Source organism: Panthera pardus, unplaced genomic scaffold (assembly GCF_024362965.1).
Source record: "Panthera pardus isolate Hobbes unplaced genomic scaffold, ASM2436296v1 HiC_scaffold_13, whole genome shotgun sequence".
NCBI lineage: Eukaryota > Metazoa > Chordata > Mammalia > Carnivora > Felidae > Panthera > Panthera pardus.
The window spans coordinates 37,749,895-37,767,470 of record NW_026526688.1 but is presented as its reverse complement, the minus strand read 5'-3'; the positions used below and the strand labels follow the sequence as shown (position 1 = coordinate 37,767,470).

The following is a 17,576-nucleotide window of genomic DNA, read 5'->3' as shown; positions in this document are numbered from 1 at the left end:
TATATGTGTTGCTCATGGGGAGCTGTGATCTGACCCATGGGTACCTGGCCCACTGTGGTTCCTTCCTCTGCATTTGCTCTCCCTTCCCTCCCTGAGGGTCTACATCATCTCATATCTAACATGTCGTGTAACCTTCAAGAAGGCCTGCCTCCTCTCTTCCCACTAACCCTTTCTGCACAAAGGTCTTCTAAATACAGATTTCAACACTTGCCACACTAATCTTTCTGATAACCTTTTCCTGCTCCCATGGTCTACCTCATCAAGACCAATGCTACCATCTGACAGTGTTGGGAAACCTTCCCATTAAGTAATATAGTCAAAAGGCTTGTGTTTGAAACCTATCTAACCAGCACTTCCTCAGAGAAACAACTTGGCCAAGCACCTTAACTCTCTGAGCCCCTTTCCTTATCTCTGAAAATGGTATAAAAATCTCACATGTGGTGATTTCATAGGTGTGCAGTGAGAATCAATGACACAGTGCATGTGAAAGGGCTTTACAAACTATAAAGTGCAGCACCAATATTAGAATCCATTCAGATCTCTTGAATTTCTCTCAAAGTTCATTCAAGATTGTTTTCTTATTCTCCTATTATTTCTATTTATAGGGATTTTCACTCCCTTAACTAGCCAGACAAATCCTTCCCTCCAGAGCTCAATGACCTTCCTATTGTGATATTTTTCTTCACTAAGGATACCCTTAGTACTGAGTCCCTGACCGGTCTCGGTTCTTCTGCATGCAGGTCAGAGTTAGTGAGCCCCCACCAAGCAATGTGCTTAGGGTTCATCCGTTGTCTCATTTAATCCTTGCAATAAATGTAGCAAAGTATCTGGATACAATGTCAATATACAAAAATCAATTGCACTTGTATATACTAGCAACAAATAAACAGCAAAAGAAATTTTAAAAACTACCATTTAAAAAATGTACATTTCAAAAATAACTGAAGTAATACATGGTCTCTGCATTGAAAACCATATTGCTTAAATTATTTAAAATGTTATTTAAATTATTTTATTAAATTATATAATTATATATATTAAATTATTATTTAAATTATTTGAAGTAATTTGTGATAAATGTGATAAAATCTAAACAAATGTAGACATAGGTCAGGTTCATGGATTAGAAGACTCAATATTCTAAAGATTTGAATTGTCTCCAAATCGGTCTATAGAATCAATATAATACCAATGAAAATTCCAGCAGCTTATATGTTGAAATGCAAATGCTATATGGTCCTATTAATAAGATGTTGGTAAAGAGGGTAAAGTTATGGTGTCAGGATGAGGGACAGAAGGACAAAGGGTATGAGGGCCAGAGGAGTTTCAGGGGTACTTTTAACACTCTTACCTTTTGCCTTGGGTTCTATGTATGTAAAATTTGTTTGAAAATCCATCAGTTTGTTCATACATGATTTGTGCATATTTCTGTATGTATATCATATACTTCAGTACAATTTTCACTTTAAAAAATTCTCACATTGACCCCAGGAGGTGGTTCTACCTCCCAATTTGCCAATGACTATACAAGGCACAGAGGGAACAAGGAACTGGTCCGATGTCATAAGGTGGATGAGAGTCAGAGAGCTATTCACAGAGGCAGAGAGGTGGATGCACAGCCCACCCTGTGTGCATTCCTTAACACCCTCTCCTGACTTTACATCTAGTCATCACTGGGGCTTTATCTCTTCACAAGCAGGGACCCTGAATCCTACTTGCCTCATGCTCCCTTTGTTGCCTGCACAGGGCTGAACATGGCAGCCCAATAGATGCTCAGTGTTATGGGCTGAAAGCTTCTGTCCCCTCAGATTCATATGTTGAAGCCCTAAGCCCCAATGTGATGGTATTTGGAGGTGGGGCCTGTGGAGGCAATTAGGTTTAGATGAGGTCATGAGGATAGGGCCTGCATGATGGGATTAGTGTTTTTTTAAAAGGAAGAGACCAGAACCTTATTTCTCCACCACATGAAGGCACAGCAAGAAGGTAGCTATCTGCAAGCCAAGAAGTGGCCTCTCACCAGATACTATATCTGCCAGCAACTTGATCTTAGACTACCCAGCCCTCTCAACTGTGAGAAATTAACATTTATTGTTCAAGCTACCTGCTTTATGGTATTTTGTTATAGCAGGTCAAACAAAGACACTCAGTAGGAAGAAGAAGGCCAGAAGCTAAATCTATAAACTTTCCAACCTACACTTTCCCTCCTTCCTTACCTTCTACTCTTTTCCTTCCTGACTCTAAAGAGTGTTCCTGAGCTTGCCTGTTCTTGACTCTGCCCCCTACTTGGCAGAGTGGTGTTACCTTTAGGATGGGGCTGGCAGGGTGGTTTCAGAAAAATGGCTTCAGCAGTGCTCCCAGAATGCAGTGCAGAGTTGGAGCAGAAGACCTGCTCCTCTCCCTCAGGCCTCTAGAGCCAGGCTATCACCAGCAGGGTGAAGTTTCCTCCACTCGCCTACTCCTGGAAAGACCCTCATGGGTGACGGGGGAGCCAGACTGGTGTGCCTCAGCTCCCACCTCTCTCTGTCCCCAGGACTTGGTCTTGACTCCTCTACTTCCATTTCAGCCTCCAAGCTCTTTCCTCCTTTCTACACTTGATCTTAGCCGAAAGGCCAAGAAGCGATCTTCCCTCCTTTCTAAAGAGAGAAACTGTCCCTGTTGGCAGAGCCCTGTGCAGAGTTCCCTCCCCAACAGAGCTGAGGTATTCTTCAGTTTCCACCTCACTGAAGAATCAGAAACTGGATGCTGTCAGGAGTCTCCTCTGAAAAGGCTGATTCCAGCCTCCCATGGCTCAAGAAGAAGGTGGCCACTGCCCAGGAAAGGCTGTGGGGAGATAGTTTACCAACATTACCATTGCCTCTGGCCAGAGGTAGGTGCCCAAGTTGAAATAGCAGAGTCCAGATCCCTTAGATGTCAATCTGGAGGACATAGTTCCTCTTAACCTCCCATTTGTTAGGTTTGGATGAAGGACTATACATACATGATCTGGAGTAATCTGTACCCCAGATGCAGAAAATGAGGTCTTAGGTTTTATATCTAGCAAGGGGCAATGCCTGGCTTTGAACCCAGACTGCCATCAACAGAGCTTTAGCCACACACACCATCTGTTTACCCCTAGTGGTACTGATGCTCTGTAGACCTTAACACCAGCCAGTGTTTCTCCTGCTCCCTTGCCCAACCTTCTCCCCACAGGCTTACCTGCTCCTCCAGACCTCATCCTAACTCTGCCCCCTGCCCCTTCCTCCTGCTTCACCTCCTCCTATACTCTGGGTTCAGTCTGTAATCCTTGTTAGTCCTTTGCAGCCCTAATCTTGGACTAACACTGTAGCCTCTCCAAGCTTCCATTCCTACCTGTAAATTGGAGCTAACAGTAGTACCTACCGCACAAAGTTTCTGTATATATCGAGTGAGATTTTATTTGTAAAGGAAGTGGGACATATTTGAGAGATTAGTAAATGGCAGCTATGTTTGTCTTTTTGTTTTTTAACATATAGAACTTTGTGACTGAAAGCATTTTTGTGCTCTAATTCTAGACTCAAATTCTTCATATATTTTTCTCCAACATTGCTGTTCTCTGGGCTCTACTTCTTTTCTTTCATTATCTAAAGAACTGGGACATTTCCATTTAGGGCCTTTAGAGATTAGATATTTTTTAAACATGGGTAAACATGTATCGATTTTTTTTGTAGAAATTGTTCTTAAAGTGCTTAGAAATCACTAACAAATAGATAGTAAAGTCACTGAGGATGCCAGAGGTATCCTTGGGGCCTACCATAGAGCCTTGCCCAGAAGAACTCAGTACATTAAAGGAAAGGAGCAGATAGTCAGAAGCACAGGTATGAATAGGGGGGAGCAGACAAAACCCCTTAAGCTGGTGATGGGGTGTTTTTAGCTAGAGACATCTCCTCATTCCCCTGCATGTTCTCTGAGTCACAGCCAGCTAACAGCAGCCTGGCCCCAGGGTGTAGATGAAATCAGATACCTCTGTCTTCCCCAGAGGCATTTCTGTGGGTCTCTGGCCCTAAAATACTCTTGGGCTGAAGCATGTGATGTTGGCCTATCCTGTCTCTTGCTGTTACTGCTAGGCCCACACTTTCTGCCACCTCCTGAAACAGGAGCACCTATGGGGAGGGCTTTTCACCTGAGTCCATGGAGCGGCTAGAGGAAGAAGAGAGAGTGGGAGAATCTAAGGGATGATGTCAACTCAGTGGCTTGGAACAAGGGGAGTAAACATGAAGCAGCACAGAGGCTGGTCTGCACCATGAAATGTCCACTCTTGCACTGGATCTGGTGCATACTGAGCACTCTGTGGTACTGTGGCAAAAGAAACCTTCATAGACACCAGTCGTAGAAACAAGACTCTACCTTCTACTAGTACCTTTATATGACTCAATGTGGAAATATATATGCCTGTAAAGAGTGAGATCCCAAGAGCCCTTTCTGGTCAACAAGAGAAGTGGCTGATCCCTGGGGTCCTCCTGCCACTGTGTCCCTGAAGACTCCAATCCTGAATGCCTGAGAAGTGCTGTGCATCCAGCACAGGTCTGGGCAAAGCAGGGAAATGGCGCTTCAATTAGACCAGATCCCAGAAATCCCACTTGCCTCCTTGTTCCTGTTTTGGAGCTGCTCCAGGGCCAGGCAATAGAGCAAGGTCCTCAGTAGCTGGCAGAAAAGGTATGAGGAACAGAGAAAGAGGAGAGTTCTTGGTTTGTGTCGCCAACCCTTCATCCTGTTTTCCTATCCTGGGACACACCTCTCTAGGGCCCCGCTGAGTGCAGACATTTTAAGTAGGGACCTCAACATAGCACCATTATTTTTGACCCTTGGCAGGCTTTCCTGAAACCAATTTATGCTGATGAGAGTAAGGCCTAATTCCAGGCTGCCTTGTGTCTCTCTAACAGGTTCCACATCTCTCATCAGCTTCTGAATCCATGAAGTGCAGTCAAGTGGGAGTTTATAGCTGCTGTCTCAGGGACTGTGCCCAGGGCAGGCCTTTGAACTCTGTCTTTCTCTGAAGACAGGAGGTTCCCACTGCTGTCTAATGCGGGAGGGCAGAGGCTGCTGGAGGGAAGTCCTGTGGATGCCTTTGTTCATGGACAGCTCTTTAAGATCTGTTCAAGCTGTCCTGGCCCTAGAATCAGATGGCCCTGCAACTGAGCTAACAACCTCTCTCCCAGATGTTTCTAAAAGCCATGAGAGCCTCTTGTCACTGGAGGCACTGCCTTCTCCCCAACAGATACCAACATACTAGAATGGAGAAATTGCTAGACTCTGAAGATGTAGGTTCTAAAGTCAGATCAGAGACCTAATAGCTGTGTGCTTGTGCCATGGAAGAAACCACCTCAACTTTCTGTACCATGCCATCAAAGTGGAGAAGTTTCCCCTGCTTAAAAAAACACACACACAAAGAAAAAAGAAAAATAAAAAGCAGAGAAGGAGCTGAGAAGGCAGGTGTAAGGTGCACTAAATGCCAGACTGCTCATTTCACATGGGAGGGTTCATGTATCTGTCCCTGGTATAGAATGTGTGTCAAAACAGCAGCAGCTTTGATTTGGTCCACCCAGGCTGCCTGCCCCATATTGTTAATGATGCTATTTAGGCAGAATAATGTTGCTTTAATTTCCTAAGACAGAGGTGGACTTTTCAGCTTTTCATTCTCCTATGTGAGACTTGGCCAAACTTGGGCCTTCTTTCATCTGTTCATCTCCCAATGAACTAAATGCAGAGAGAAGTTTCATTTGATTTGTTTTTCTTTCTCCCCTTTTCCTGACCTTATATGCTACATAATCCAGAAAATGACCCAGATGGAGAAGGCACTGGCTTTGAAGCAAGAGGCAGGAGGAAAAAATAAAGAGGTACAGTATAAAATCCTTGTATCCAGCCGATCACCCTGGGGAGAAATCTTTCTCCCCTAACTCCATTCCACACATGCTCCAGATGGTGTTATGGAGTCTTCTTGAGGGCAGAGGGAAAATCCAGTGGCCCTTCAGGGTCTCTGAGCCCTCCCGTCCCTTGCCTCCTGTCCTCCACACATTTGGCATAAGCCAATGTGAGCAAGAGATCTACTTCAACACTGAATCTCTGCCTCAGGACATTCAATGATGCCACACTCATCTGTTGTACATAATTTCATTAACCAATTTTAATTTAGTCAAATTGACAATGTAGTTAGAGAACCAGAGTGACAAAGGTGGAAGTGTTTCACCCCCTCTCCGGTATTGTTTTTAGTTATGACTGTCTCTTTGTGCCAGAGTAAGCAAATAAGAGAGCAGTTGTGAGGAGGCACTTGGGTGGGTCAGCTGACTGAGCTCAGGTCATGATCTCATGGTCCGTGAGTTCAAGCCTCACATAGGGCTCTAGGCTGTCAGCACAGAGCCCACTTCAGATCCTCTGTCTCTCTCTCTACCCCTCTCCCATTTATGCTCTCTCTCTCTCAAAAATAAATAAACATTGGGGCATGTGGGTGGCACAGCCAGTTAAGCTTTTGGTTTCAGCTCAGGTCACGATCTCACGGTTTGTGGGATTGAGCCCCACATTGGGCCCGCATTGATAGTGCAGAGCCTGCTTGGGATTCTCTCTTTCTCTCTCTCTCTCTCTCTCTCTCTCCCTCTTTCTCTGCCCCTCTCCCACTCATGCTCTCTCTCAAAATAAATAAATAAACTTAATAAATAAATAAACATTAAAACAAACAAACAAACAAAAAAATAAAGCATTAAAAAAAAGAGAGAGGGGGCACCTGGGTGGCTCAGTCAGTTAAGCGTCCAACTTCAGCTCAGGTCATGATCTCACGGTTTGTGAGTTTGAGGCCTGCATCGGGCTCTGTGCTGACAGCTCAGAGCCTGGAGTCTGCTTCGGATTCTGTGTCTCCCTCTCTCTCTCTGTCCCTTTCCTGCTCACACACTCTCTAGATAAACGTTAAAGAGAGAGAGACAGAGAGAGAGAGAGAGAGAGAGAGAGAGAGAGAGAGAGAAAGGAGAGAGACAGGGCGTAGTTGTCATGCAGTATTGGCTGACTCCAAAGTTTCCCCTTCCTAATATCCTGGACATGTCTATATGAAGGGCTCATGACCTTCTTGGATGGACATCTTAGTCTCATGCTGGCCTTCCTTCCATTGGCTGAGAGGAAGGAGATGAGGCTAACAGAAATAGAGCTCCTACTATGTTTCATGTGCCTTTACTTATATTGGGTCATGTAATTTTCACAAAAATTCTACCTAGGACACAATACATTTTATAGATGAGAAAGCAGGCTCAGAGAGGCTAAGTGACTTGCCTGATGCCATACAGCTGTTAGGTAGCAGAGTCAAACACTGCCAAAAACAATGTTTTTTCTGCTTTCCACTCCCAAACTTGCCTTAAGGGTTGACAAGCATGAAAAAACCCAAGCCTCACTTGTGGGGCTCACCTGCTCTACCGGGGCCGTAGGTTGCCATCCAGGTGAGGATGAACTTCTCTGGAGACTAAAGGCATATGGCATGAGCTGAAGTGTTTCCTGAGGAAAGACTCACTGGAGGCTGGAGATGTCACAGGACACTGCCATGGCCTTATCCTCCCTTGGTTAGTCAGGCTTCTAGAAAACACAAGGGAAGCTCCTGGGCAAGTAGAAGAAGATAGGGAATGATGTCCTGAGATCTTGGGAGCTGTGGGCAGGAGGACCCCTGGAACCCAGTTCTGAGATTGAAGAAGGTCCTTACTTGACCATATCTGACTCTCTGAGCACTGGAATGGACATCTGCCTCCTGGCTGAGAATCTCTCCCAATGTGACATCAACTCTCTGGGTGGTTAGCAGAGCTCAGCGGCACCCACAGCCTTCTCATTTTGTTCAGATTTGGTTTAAATTGGGCACATATGAGACACAAACAGCAAACTTGATTTTCATTTTGGAAAGGTGACAACTGGTCACAACTGAGACTGGCATAGTAAACCTTCACTATCACATTAGATGGGAGCTTCTCAGAGCTCTTGGAACAACGAAAAAGGCAAAAGAAAAGAAGGAAATCAAACATCTGAAGACCCCAGAAAAATAAGGAGGAATACAGGAGAGAAAAATGGAGGCTGTGGAAGTCCATTCAGTGGAAGTCCAGGGACTCCCTTGACTTGGGTGGGGAGAGACCCACAAAGACTGAGAATATCCCATTATTGACAAGGACATATGTCTTCTGGGGCAAACCTGCCTAACACTAAAGATTTGAGGATCTAATGAATTCTATTGGCCCTTCCATCTTTGTCCACAGTTAGCAGCAGGTTAATGTAAAGAGTCTGAAGTGGGAGCACCAATCCTAGTTCTGCAACTAACCAGCTGTGGGACCCTGAACAAGTTCCTCCCCAGTCTGGGCCTCCATGCCTTCATCTGTTTAAAAAAACAAAAACAAAACAAAACAAAACAGAACAAAACAAAACGGCTCCTGTGATTCTGTCTAGGTCTAAAGCAGTGCAAAGCAAGGTGTTACCCATGTATCTTCTTATAAATAAGTTCCTAGACTAGGAACTTTCCTCTCCTTGAGCCTTAGCTACCCTACATTTCCAGGCAGTGGGAGATCTCTGGGAACATGTGCTATCAATCAGGAGATAGGAAGGAGGAAAGAAAGTCATTCTACTAAATAATGTTATTTCTAGAAAGAAGTCTCTCCAACCCCAAATCTATTCTATTCTCCATTGCTGGATTAACTTCTTAAAACCAAGGTTTACTATAAGCCACTGTCTACCTGTTACTTGTCATTTACCACTGCCTACTAAATAACAAGCAAACTCCCAAGGGGTGCACAAGGTCCTTCTCAATCTGATTCAACCTGCTTTTGTTTCCCCACAACCTATTGTCCCCTATCTTTGCCACCCTCCCTCCATCTCTTAAAATCACACCGAGGAGTGCCTGAGTGGCTCAATAAGTTGAGTGTCTAGCTCTTATTTCAGCTCAGGTCATGATCTCACAGTTCATGGGGTCGAGCCCCACCAGGGGCTCTGTGTTGACAGCATGGAGTCTGTTTGGGATTCTCTCTCTCCCTCTCTCTCTCTCTGCCCCTCCCCTGCTCATGTTCTCTCTCTCTCAAAATAAATAAATAAACAAACAAACAAATAAATAAATATTAAAAAAATAAAATCACACCCAGATCACAGGGTGCTTCTCAACTTCTATATCTTCCATGAAGACTTTTTAGACTAGTTTAGCTTTTTATAGGGATATTTTCTAATGCATCTGTTGTCTCCCCTAATACCAAGGCTGTCTGGAACAGTCTCTGTCTCATTTGTGGGTCCTGCCAGGAGCTGGTAGAGTGCTTGATATGAACCTAGTATATGCAACTTTAAGAGAATGCAACTAAAATAGAAAAAAATGGGTCCAGGGACCCAGAGCAGGAGTTCTTGGAGGTGAGTAAAGACAGCAACTTGGGGAAGAAGGTTTTGGATGGAGTTGGAGGAGTGGATAGCATAGAATTTAAGGATCCTTTCAACTCTGATATTTTGTGTTTCTATGAAGAACACTGGACATTTCTTCAACACAGACTCTTTAGTTTCCTGATAAATCTTGGAGCCTTGGGTTTGGAGGTCCTGTCTGTAGCAAGAGCTACCCACTCCAAGCCAGTGCAATGTCTCTGAGCAGGGCAGTTGCAGACCCATGGAGGGGAGAAGTGCAGGCAGCTGGGAGCAGACAGCTCCCTTAAGTGGAGCACTGCCTTTTTAGTGCAGGTGGAGGCTGCGGCTCTGCCTGGTGGCTTTTGCTTTCCCCACCTGCCTGCAGTTCAGTTTGCCTGCTGGTGCCACTGTGGTATTGGGGCTGGAGGAGGTTGTCTCCTCAAGATGTGAGCACAGTCTAATCCTACCCAGCCTCCTCCACATGTGCACTGCTGAGATGCACTTCAATGGGAAAGAGAAGAAGAGAGCTGAAGCTAGAATGTCTGAAGGTTGCAATAAATATGGGAGGTTCTCTGAGTGCTTAAAGGGTCCTTCTGAAATCCTCTGGCCTCTGACCTTGCTGCTGAGGTGGCCAGGGCAGATCCAGCACAGGCATCCTCCAGACACTCCAGTCAGACTCCCTCTTAGTGATCAGCAGAAGGTAAAGAGCAACCTCAGGGCTCATTCCCCCAGACTTCCATCCCTTGACAAGCTCAGTTAATTCCCCATTGTTTCTGCCTCCCTAGCTGTGTGGTGGCTTCTGTTCTCAGGGTTTTTTTCATTATCTTCATGGATAAGAGGGTGGGAGGGAAGGAACCAAGGTTGGGGGATCCATCAGGTTCCAGGCCAGCTTGTGTTGGTACTGTATTCCCCTTCCAACCTCTGCTTGGGAGACCAAATGTATGTTATCAGTGACTCAGAGAACCTTCTGTCAAGGTCACTCTGTTCTGCCTGATGCTATCTCTGCTGTCTGACATGAGAACTGATTCTGTTCTCCACCTCCTACCAGCCTCAGTGCAATCCTGGGCACTGGATGAGCCAACAAAGAGTGCCCCATCTGTTGGCTGGAGATCATGTAGAGTCTCGCTATACCAGGACAGAAAGTCTTTAAGTTTCTGCTTCCCTAGCTGGTCGGTTCCTGTGTGGTATAACCCTTTCTCTCCCTGAAGCTTCCTTGAAAGCTGAGAGAGAACCAGCCTTGAAAGTTCCCCTGTTATTCCTTCTTTTCTTGCCTGCCTGGGTTTTCAAACTCTGTGGCCCTTGGGCACCACAGGGAGATCTGAGAAGGATCTGAGAAGGAAGGGCCACTGTAGGCCTTACCATTACCCTCAGCCATTTGAGTCTGAACCTTAAGTGAATTCAGAACCTGGTGCTCTACATGTGAGGCATGGCATATTTTCCTTTCAAGGGATTTATAATCTAGGCAGGGAGGAAGGATAGAGAAGCTAAATACTAATACATGGGAACAGATGCTCAATGGGTGTGACAGTACATATTGCAAATTTAAGGAAAAGGGAGCCAATAGGGGGGCGGTCTTTCTCCCATAGCTGATGTCCTTTATTCCCTCTAGACCAAGCAGGTGCAGCCCCTCAGTAGTGAGCATACCCCTCGTGTCTCCTCCTATTGAGCCAGGACACACTCACCTATTGCTCACCACCCCACCATCTAGAGTTATTGGAGTTCCTGGGGAAAGGTGCTGGCAAACCCAAGCTTTGTTTCACTGCCTCCTTAGCTTTCTCTTGCCTCCTTCCCTTGCATGCCTATACTCAATTCTCTCTTCAGCAGGAATATAATGTTCAGCTGCTTTACACCCACTCTCTGAATGCTGCCAGCGAATAATGACTAAGGTGGTGGGTGGAAGTACAGCAAGTTGAGACCAATTTAGCAGTCCAGGATGCCAGGAGGAGGGTGATTTAGCAGCAAATGGCTTTGCAACTGCAAGGAGAGTGAAGATGCCCCCAAAGCCAACAGGCCAGTGAGCCAAGTGCACAGCCCCACCCTGGTGCCTCAGGCAGGGATTGCCTCAGCCACCTGGCAGTCTATGCATTGCAGTTACATTCATGCAAAGGACAGGGTCTATCCTTCAACATCAATTGATTTCCAGAACAATGCCCATCTTCACCCCTGATCTCAACTCCACTTTGACACTTTTGAGGGGTCTGTGTCCTTGTGTACCCCTTAGTCTGAGAGTCTCACCTAGATTTATCCCTCTTCTGGTGGATGCTATGGCCTGGGAACTTCTGCAGCTCTGAAGGGCTGATGGCAATTCAAAAGACTGCTCTGGGCATGGCAGAAATTGAGGTTCTGTGGCATCAAGGAGGGGTGCTGCCAAGTACACTTTAGATAATGCCATGGAGAGACCAACCCAAGTAGACACAGGTGTGGATCTTCCAGGTCCTGCCATCTGGGAATGTCTGAGGATTCATGCTATGGGATGTGACTGTGAGTGTGGATATCAGAGGAGAGCATGTCTCAGTGGGAGAGACGAATGAATGAATTTGGGGTGTGTGTGTGTGTGTGTGTGTGTGTTGTGTGTGTGTGTGTCTGCCTGCTAGCAGTCATCCTTAAGGCAGTTATCTTCTCCCACGGTGATTAACTGACTTGGAAGCAATTCTGTGGGTGATCTGTATAGGGCAGCTCCTTACTGCCTCTGTTCCAGGTACTGGACAAAACCCACATCACGTCTGTTTAGACACCAATTTTGCCTGTCACTTAATAAGAAAAATCACCACTCTACTGGATTGATTAGAACAATTAGTTTTAGCTGATAGCTAACACACATACACCCTCACATTCTGTCTGCCATCAGGCCTAATGATAGGGTGGTAATAGCCTTGGACTGGGGGTCAGGAAAACTGAGTTCAAATCCCAGCATTCCACTTAAAATTTTCGGTGAGCTCCTTCACCTCTGATCAGCTCATTGAGTTTTCCCATATGTCCAACTGTGGAAGATATCTTCTTACAGGGTTGATGATGATTATACTAACAACACCATCACCAGCAACATTAATATCCCTTTTCAAGTGGACAGTCCTGTACAAATAAAAAGAGCTGTTAAAATTATTATTATAGGAAGCCTAGGGATGATGATAGGCCGTCAAGTAGAAGTTGATGTCTGTCAGGAAGCAACAGAGTAACAGAAGCAGGATGGAGATTGCAGACACAGGGGCAGCTTTGCCAAACGGCAGTTAGCCTGAAGCTCAATGCGACCATGCTTGATTTTTGACACATCCCCACCCACTTCTCTAAATACTTGGAGAAGGGGATCCAAAGTGATTCTGCACACTCATTTTGCTGAAGGCAGTTGTTAGAGGTGAGTTACCTCATATCTTTCATTTCCCAGCTCTGTCTGCTCTCAGTGTCTTCCTGAGTTGCATGGAAGGAGGAAACAGGCTCCCACCAGGATTCCTCTTGGGAATAAAAGCTCCATCTCCTCAGGTCTCAGCTTGCATCTTGAAACTATAACCTTGCTGCTGCTATGTCTACTCTTTTTACACATTCCTGAAGCTCAACTTCAAGGTTTAGTTCATGACCACCTCTTCCCTGGTGTCTTTGAGATCACCTCCCTCATGCTGTGCAGCTGCCATGTTCAAAGTTAGTACAATCCAATTTTCAATGTACTTGTCATTGATTCATGTGTTCTGGTTCTTCTTTTCAATTTTCATCACAATTTTTATTCTCAAGGCATTATTGAAACATTTCTTAAAATCCCCCAACTCCCTGGTACCTTGCATGGATAAAATCTTTAATAAATAGTGAAATGCAGTTTTAGGAAAACTAAAATAATCTCAGACCTCTGAGAAGGCATGTGGCAACCTTTGAGAAATAATAGGGTTGTGTAAAGGGTATGGAAAGGGAGTCACCAGACTGTAATCATGTGACCTTGGACAAATCATGACCAGATTACTTCCCCAAACATGGTAGCAATTCACACTCCCAACAGCAGCTTATGAGTGTCTATTTTAGATCAGTGGTTTTCAAACTGTAGCAGCATAAAGATCTATTCAAAAGCTACCTCTGAGTCCTACCACTTAAATTACCTAAAGATTCCCCAGACAGCTAGATACTACTTTGTTGGCAAACCCCTAGAAACACCCCATCATTGCCCTGGAACCACTGTCCTCCTGGGGTTCCAAATGCACAATTTTAAAACCTCAATTCTAGACCCTAGCAACTCCCGCTTATATATATTTGTGGGTTGACTGAACCTGACATAGAGTGCCTATGTTGGAAGGGTGGCTGGGAGCTAGATTTTCCTTAGGTTTCCAAACTGGAGTCAGGAACTGAGATGGAGGAGCCCTGTCTAGGCAGCGGCCCTGAAGGAGGTGACCCAATAATAAAGGCAGGAAAGCAGAGGCCACACCAACGAAGTGTGTCCATGCAGTAACCTGCTATTGGAAAAATGCTCCCTGCCAATGGTCTCTGACAGTTCTTTTCCTTCCCATTACTTTATTAAACAAGCATTTATTAAGGGCCTAATCAAAGTAGCCACAAACTATACTCTGAGTTAGGCATTCACGACACTATCTCTGCCTCTAAGAACTTAGCAGGCTCTTCAGGACCAGTGAGTAAATGCCAGGATAGCATGGAAGAACTCAGAGGAAGCCATGTGACCCAGAGAAACTCAGGGAAAGGAGAGGGGAAGTTTTCTTGAAGGTGTTTATTCTCATGGTTAAAATCAGAATTGCAAGTGGGAGCTTGTTAGGTGGAGGTAGAGGGAGAGGGACAGGGCAAGAATATTTTGCAGAGAGGAAACATGTATTTCTATTTTTAAAGCAGAAGAATATGGAAAGAGCCAGGGCAGGGGTGCCTGAGTGGCTCAGTTGGTTAAGCGTCTGACTGAGGCTCAGGTCATGATCTTGTGGTCTGTGAGTTCAAGCCCCATGTCGTGCTCTGTGCTGACAGCTCAGACCCTAGAGCCTGCTTCAGATTCTGTATCTCCCTTTCTCTCTGCCCCTTCCCCACTCATGCTCTCTGTCTCAAAAATAAACAAACATTAAAAAAAAAAGTAAAAAAAAAATAGCCAGGGCTGAGCTGAGCAGAGTTCAATTCCTTGCTCCTCCATTTTCTACCCTAGCTACGTTATTAATTTCCTGGTCTAATAATCATACACCCTGCAGGGCTGTGCTGAGGATTAAATGAGATAATGCATAACAAGTACTGTGCACATAGTATACTCAGTGAATGTTAACTATTGCCCATTACACCGACTATAAGCTGGTTAACCATAGGTTTGCCTTCATTACCTTATTCATCTTCGTAGCCTCACTGCCAGGCCCAAAGCCTTGCATTTTGTAGGTATCCAATGAATATTTATTAAGTGAATGCTGAATAAGTACAAAGGCATATAAATAAATTTTCAGGATTAGAAAGCCATTTTTTATATGGCTGGAGCCCATCTACCTCTTTGTCCAGACAGACAGACATAGGCAAACGCATGGCTTCTCAAGACTGCATGGCAAATCTTTCCCTCACATACTCCCAAAGCATTGGGTCTCCCAAAACACACCTTTGACAGCAACTATTTCACACACATCTACTGTGGCACACACAGACAGGAGGCTCCTCCTGCAGACACAAATGCACATGCTGGATTGTTAAAGCAGGTTTTACTTCATGAAGTGCACAGAGGCTGCCATAAATGTTAAATAACAACCATCTCAAATGTCCCATCCTCCTTCTTGCTCTCACATAGACACTTTTGAGAGACAACCTTTTTTTCTCCACCTGGGTTTTTTCTCACCTCATGAAGAGTGAATGTCCACACTCACATCTTCTCAGCTGAGAGTTTATCCTTTGACTTCCTAACTTTGCTCCCATTAGCAGTGGACCTCAGGGAAATCCCTGCCCCTCTCATGCCTCAGTTTCTTCACTGGTAAAACAGAGAATTAACAATGCCTCATGCCAACCTGGTAGTTACATTGTGAGGATAAAGGAGATAACAAATGAGATAACGTCTGTGATGTGCAGAAAGCACCTCAGAAGAAAGGCACTGGATAAATATAAGGTGTAAATGCCACACCTGATTAGTGTGTATGCCTCTGCCCACAGATTTCCACCCACACACTCTGCTCTTCTCCACCCTTGAACACAAACACCCTTCCTGCCTGTAAATGCAGTCTCAAATACCCATTTTCATGTATGTACAAATATATACACACTTTCAACACCTGTATTTTCTGCAGAATGCCCACAGAAAATTATTTTTGAACTTAGAGGAAGCTCAGGTTACAAACTCTAGCTCCTACCTACAGAATCACTTCAAGGGTACCTGGTGCTGGAAGAATTACCAAGCAGACGGCTCACCTCTCTGTGGCTGGGCTGCTCAGCTCCCATGACTGCAATTAGGCTGCACTACCAGCAGAGCAGGAGACCCTTTATCTGGTACAGCTCTTGCCAAGAGCTCTCCAGAACTCAATGCCTCCACACTAGTTTGCCAGCATCCAAGACCCAAGATCAGGGCTGATGGTTGCAGGAGGGTGTGGATGGAATGGGAGAGGAGGGACCCAGGAACTTTAGATGCTTAGATCCCTAACACTCTTTGTTCCTGGGGAACTGAGTGCTCTGAAGCTAACAAGTCTCAAGCACTTTCCTAGGCCTGACATACTTGTGGGTGAGAAGAACACTCATTTTCTCCACAGTTTACTCCTTTCCACTCGGACCACGAAGGAGAAAGCTCACCTGGCTTGTGGTGTTTTGGTGCCTGTTGCTGCTGAGTTGTATGCTCTGAAAGATGGAGTTAAGTATGTTGAAGGGTGTGGTGGGGGGTGTAGGGAGTGGGGGGCTGGCTGCCTATGGTGGGTGAAAAAAAGAAGTGAATGTAGTATGTGTGGGTGTGGAACTGTGCGTGTGTTAATTTGGCTAAATGGCAACTCAAGGACTGATCCTGGTGACCCACAACTCCAGGGTGCCACTTACCTTCATTCATTAACCCCCTCTCTACCCACCTGAGCCCCTGTGACATATTCCTTCAGTGAAACATTACAAACCTAACTGTATCGCATCCCTGCCACCCTGTGAGTGCAGACACAGCCCATCTCCATAGTTCCAGAAGTCAAAGTGCAGTGACCGGACCCCAGCTGTCAGACCCTCTGTCTAGGACCTGGCCCCCTCAGGGCTCACGCACACTCCCCTTTTCCTCATCTCAGACATCACTTAATATCCATCAAGATCAGATTCGGGGCTTGGAGTAGATAAAACCAGTCTCCGGGAGACCGAGACAAAGACAGAGGACAGACGCAGCATCCTTTTCTCCAGACTGGGACCAGAACAGCAGCACCCACCCCGGCAGAGGGAGAGACCCTGACAGTTACATGCAGAGACAAAGACACCTAGACAGAATCTGACATAGACAAAGACCGACGGACGCACGGACGCACTGGCACGCCGTGGGGAGTGCAGTTTCCCTGGGAGCCCTGGTGCGGGTGCCGCGGCTGCAGACACTTCTCAGGAGCGACCCCTCGTCCACCGCACCTTACCTGCCCCGTTGAGCCTCGGACTGACTTGAGAATTTTTTTTCAGTGTGTTTCGCAGTGTGTTCCCGGTTGTCTTAGCAGAGCTGCCGGCCGAGCGGGTCCCGCGGCGCCGCCACAACTCGCGGCTCTGGCTAGCTGGACCAGGCGGGCAGAGAAAGTTTCGGCCTCCCCGCGCGTCCGCCGCCCGCCAGCTCTCCGCGCGCCGGCCACCGCGCGGGGTCCCGGAGCCGAAGGCGGGGCGGGGCGGGGCGGAGCGGAGTGGGGCGGGGCCAGCGCCGGCACCGCTCATTGGCTGGGGCGGGGCCTGCAGCCTCTCACTTGCGGCTCGGCGGCCTTTGTTCACCGCTGACAGCTGGGGCTGCTCTAGACCTCTGGGCTCCTTGGCGTCCGCCGTCCGCCGTCCCCCATCTCTCAGCTCTCACTTCCAGCAGACCCCGCCGGGCGGCCCTGAGTCTTTCTCTCCACCCACCCCTCCACCCCGCCCTTCCCTTTCTCCTACTGTTCTATATTGTTCTTTTCCCTTCATTTTTTTTTTCCTTTTATTGTGTGCACTCCGTTCTTATTCCTTCCGGTTTCCTTTATCCATTCCTTCGCTTTCTCCTTTTTCCCGTATTCCTCTCCTTCTTTATCACCCCTTCTAGTTACTCGCCAGTTTCCTTTCTCCAGCACGGTCTCCCTACAGCAACCCCCAAATCCCGCAAAAAGGTTGGATTTCTA

General features: G+C 46.3%; 1 protein-coding gene across 3 annotated transcripts in view; it reads right to left on the bottom strand.

Annotated features, from left to right (window-relative positions):
• LZTS1 (leucine zipper tumor suppressor 1) overlaps positions 1-17,099 on the bottom strand; it is a 50,029-nt gene extending 32,930 nt beyond the window's left edge. The window contains exon 1 of one of the 3 annotated variants that reach the window (XM_053900973.1): positions 16,863-17,099. The gene's annotated coding sequence lies outside the window, so the exon portion shown is untranslated. Of the gene's footprint in view, positions 1-12,290; positions 12,401-16,862 lie in introns of those variants that run through there. The other 2 variants (XM_053900971.1, XM_053900972.1) reach the window with 2 other exon arrangements.
• Positions 17,100-17,576: the final 477 nt, after the last annotated feature.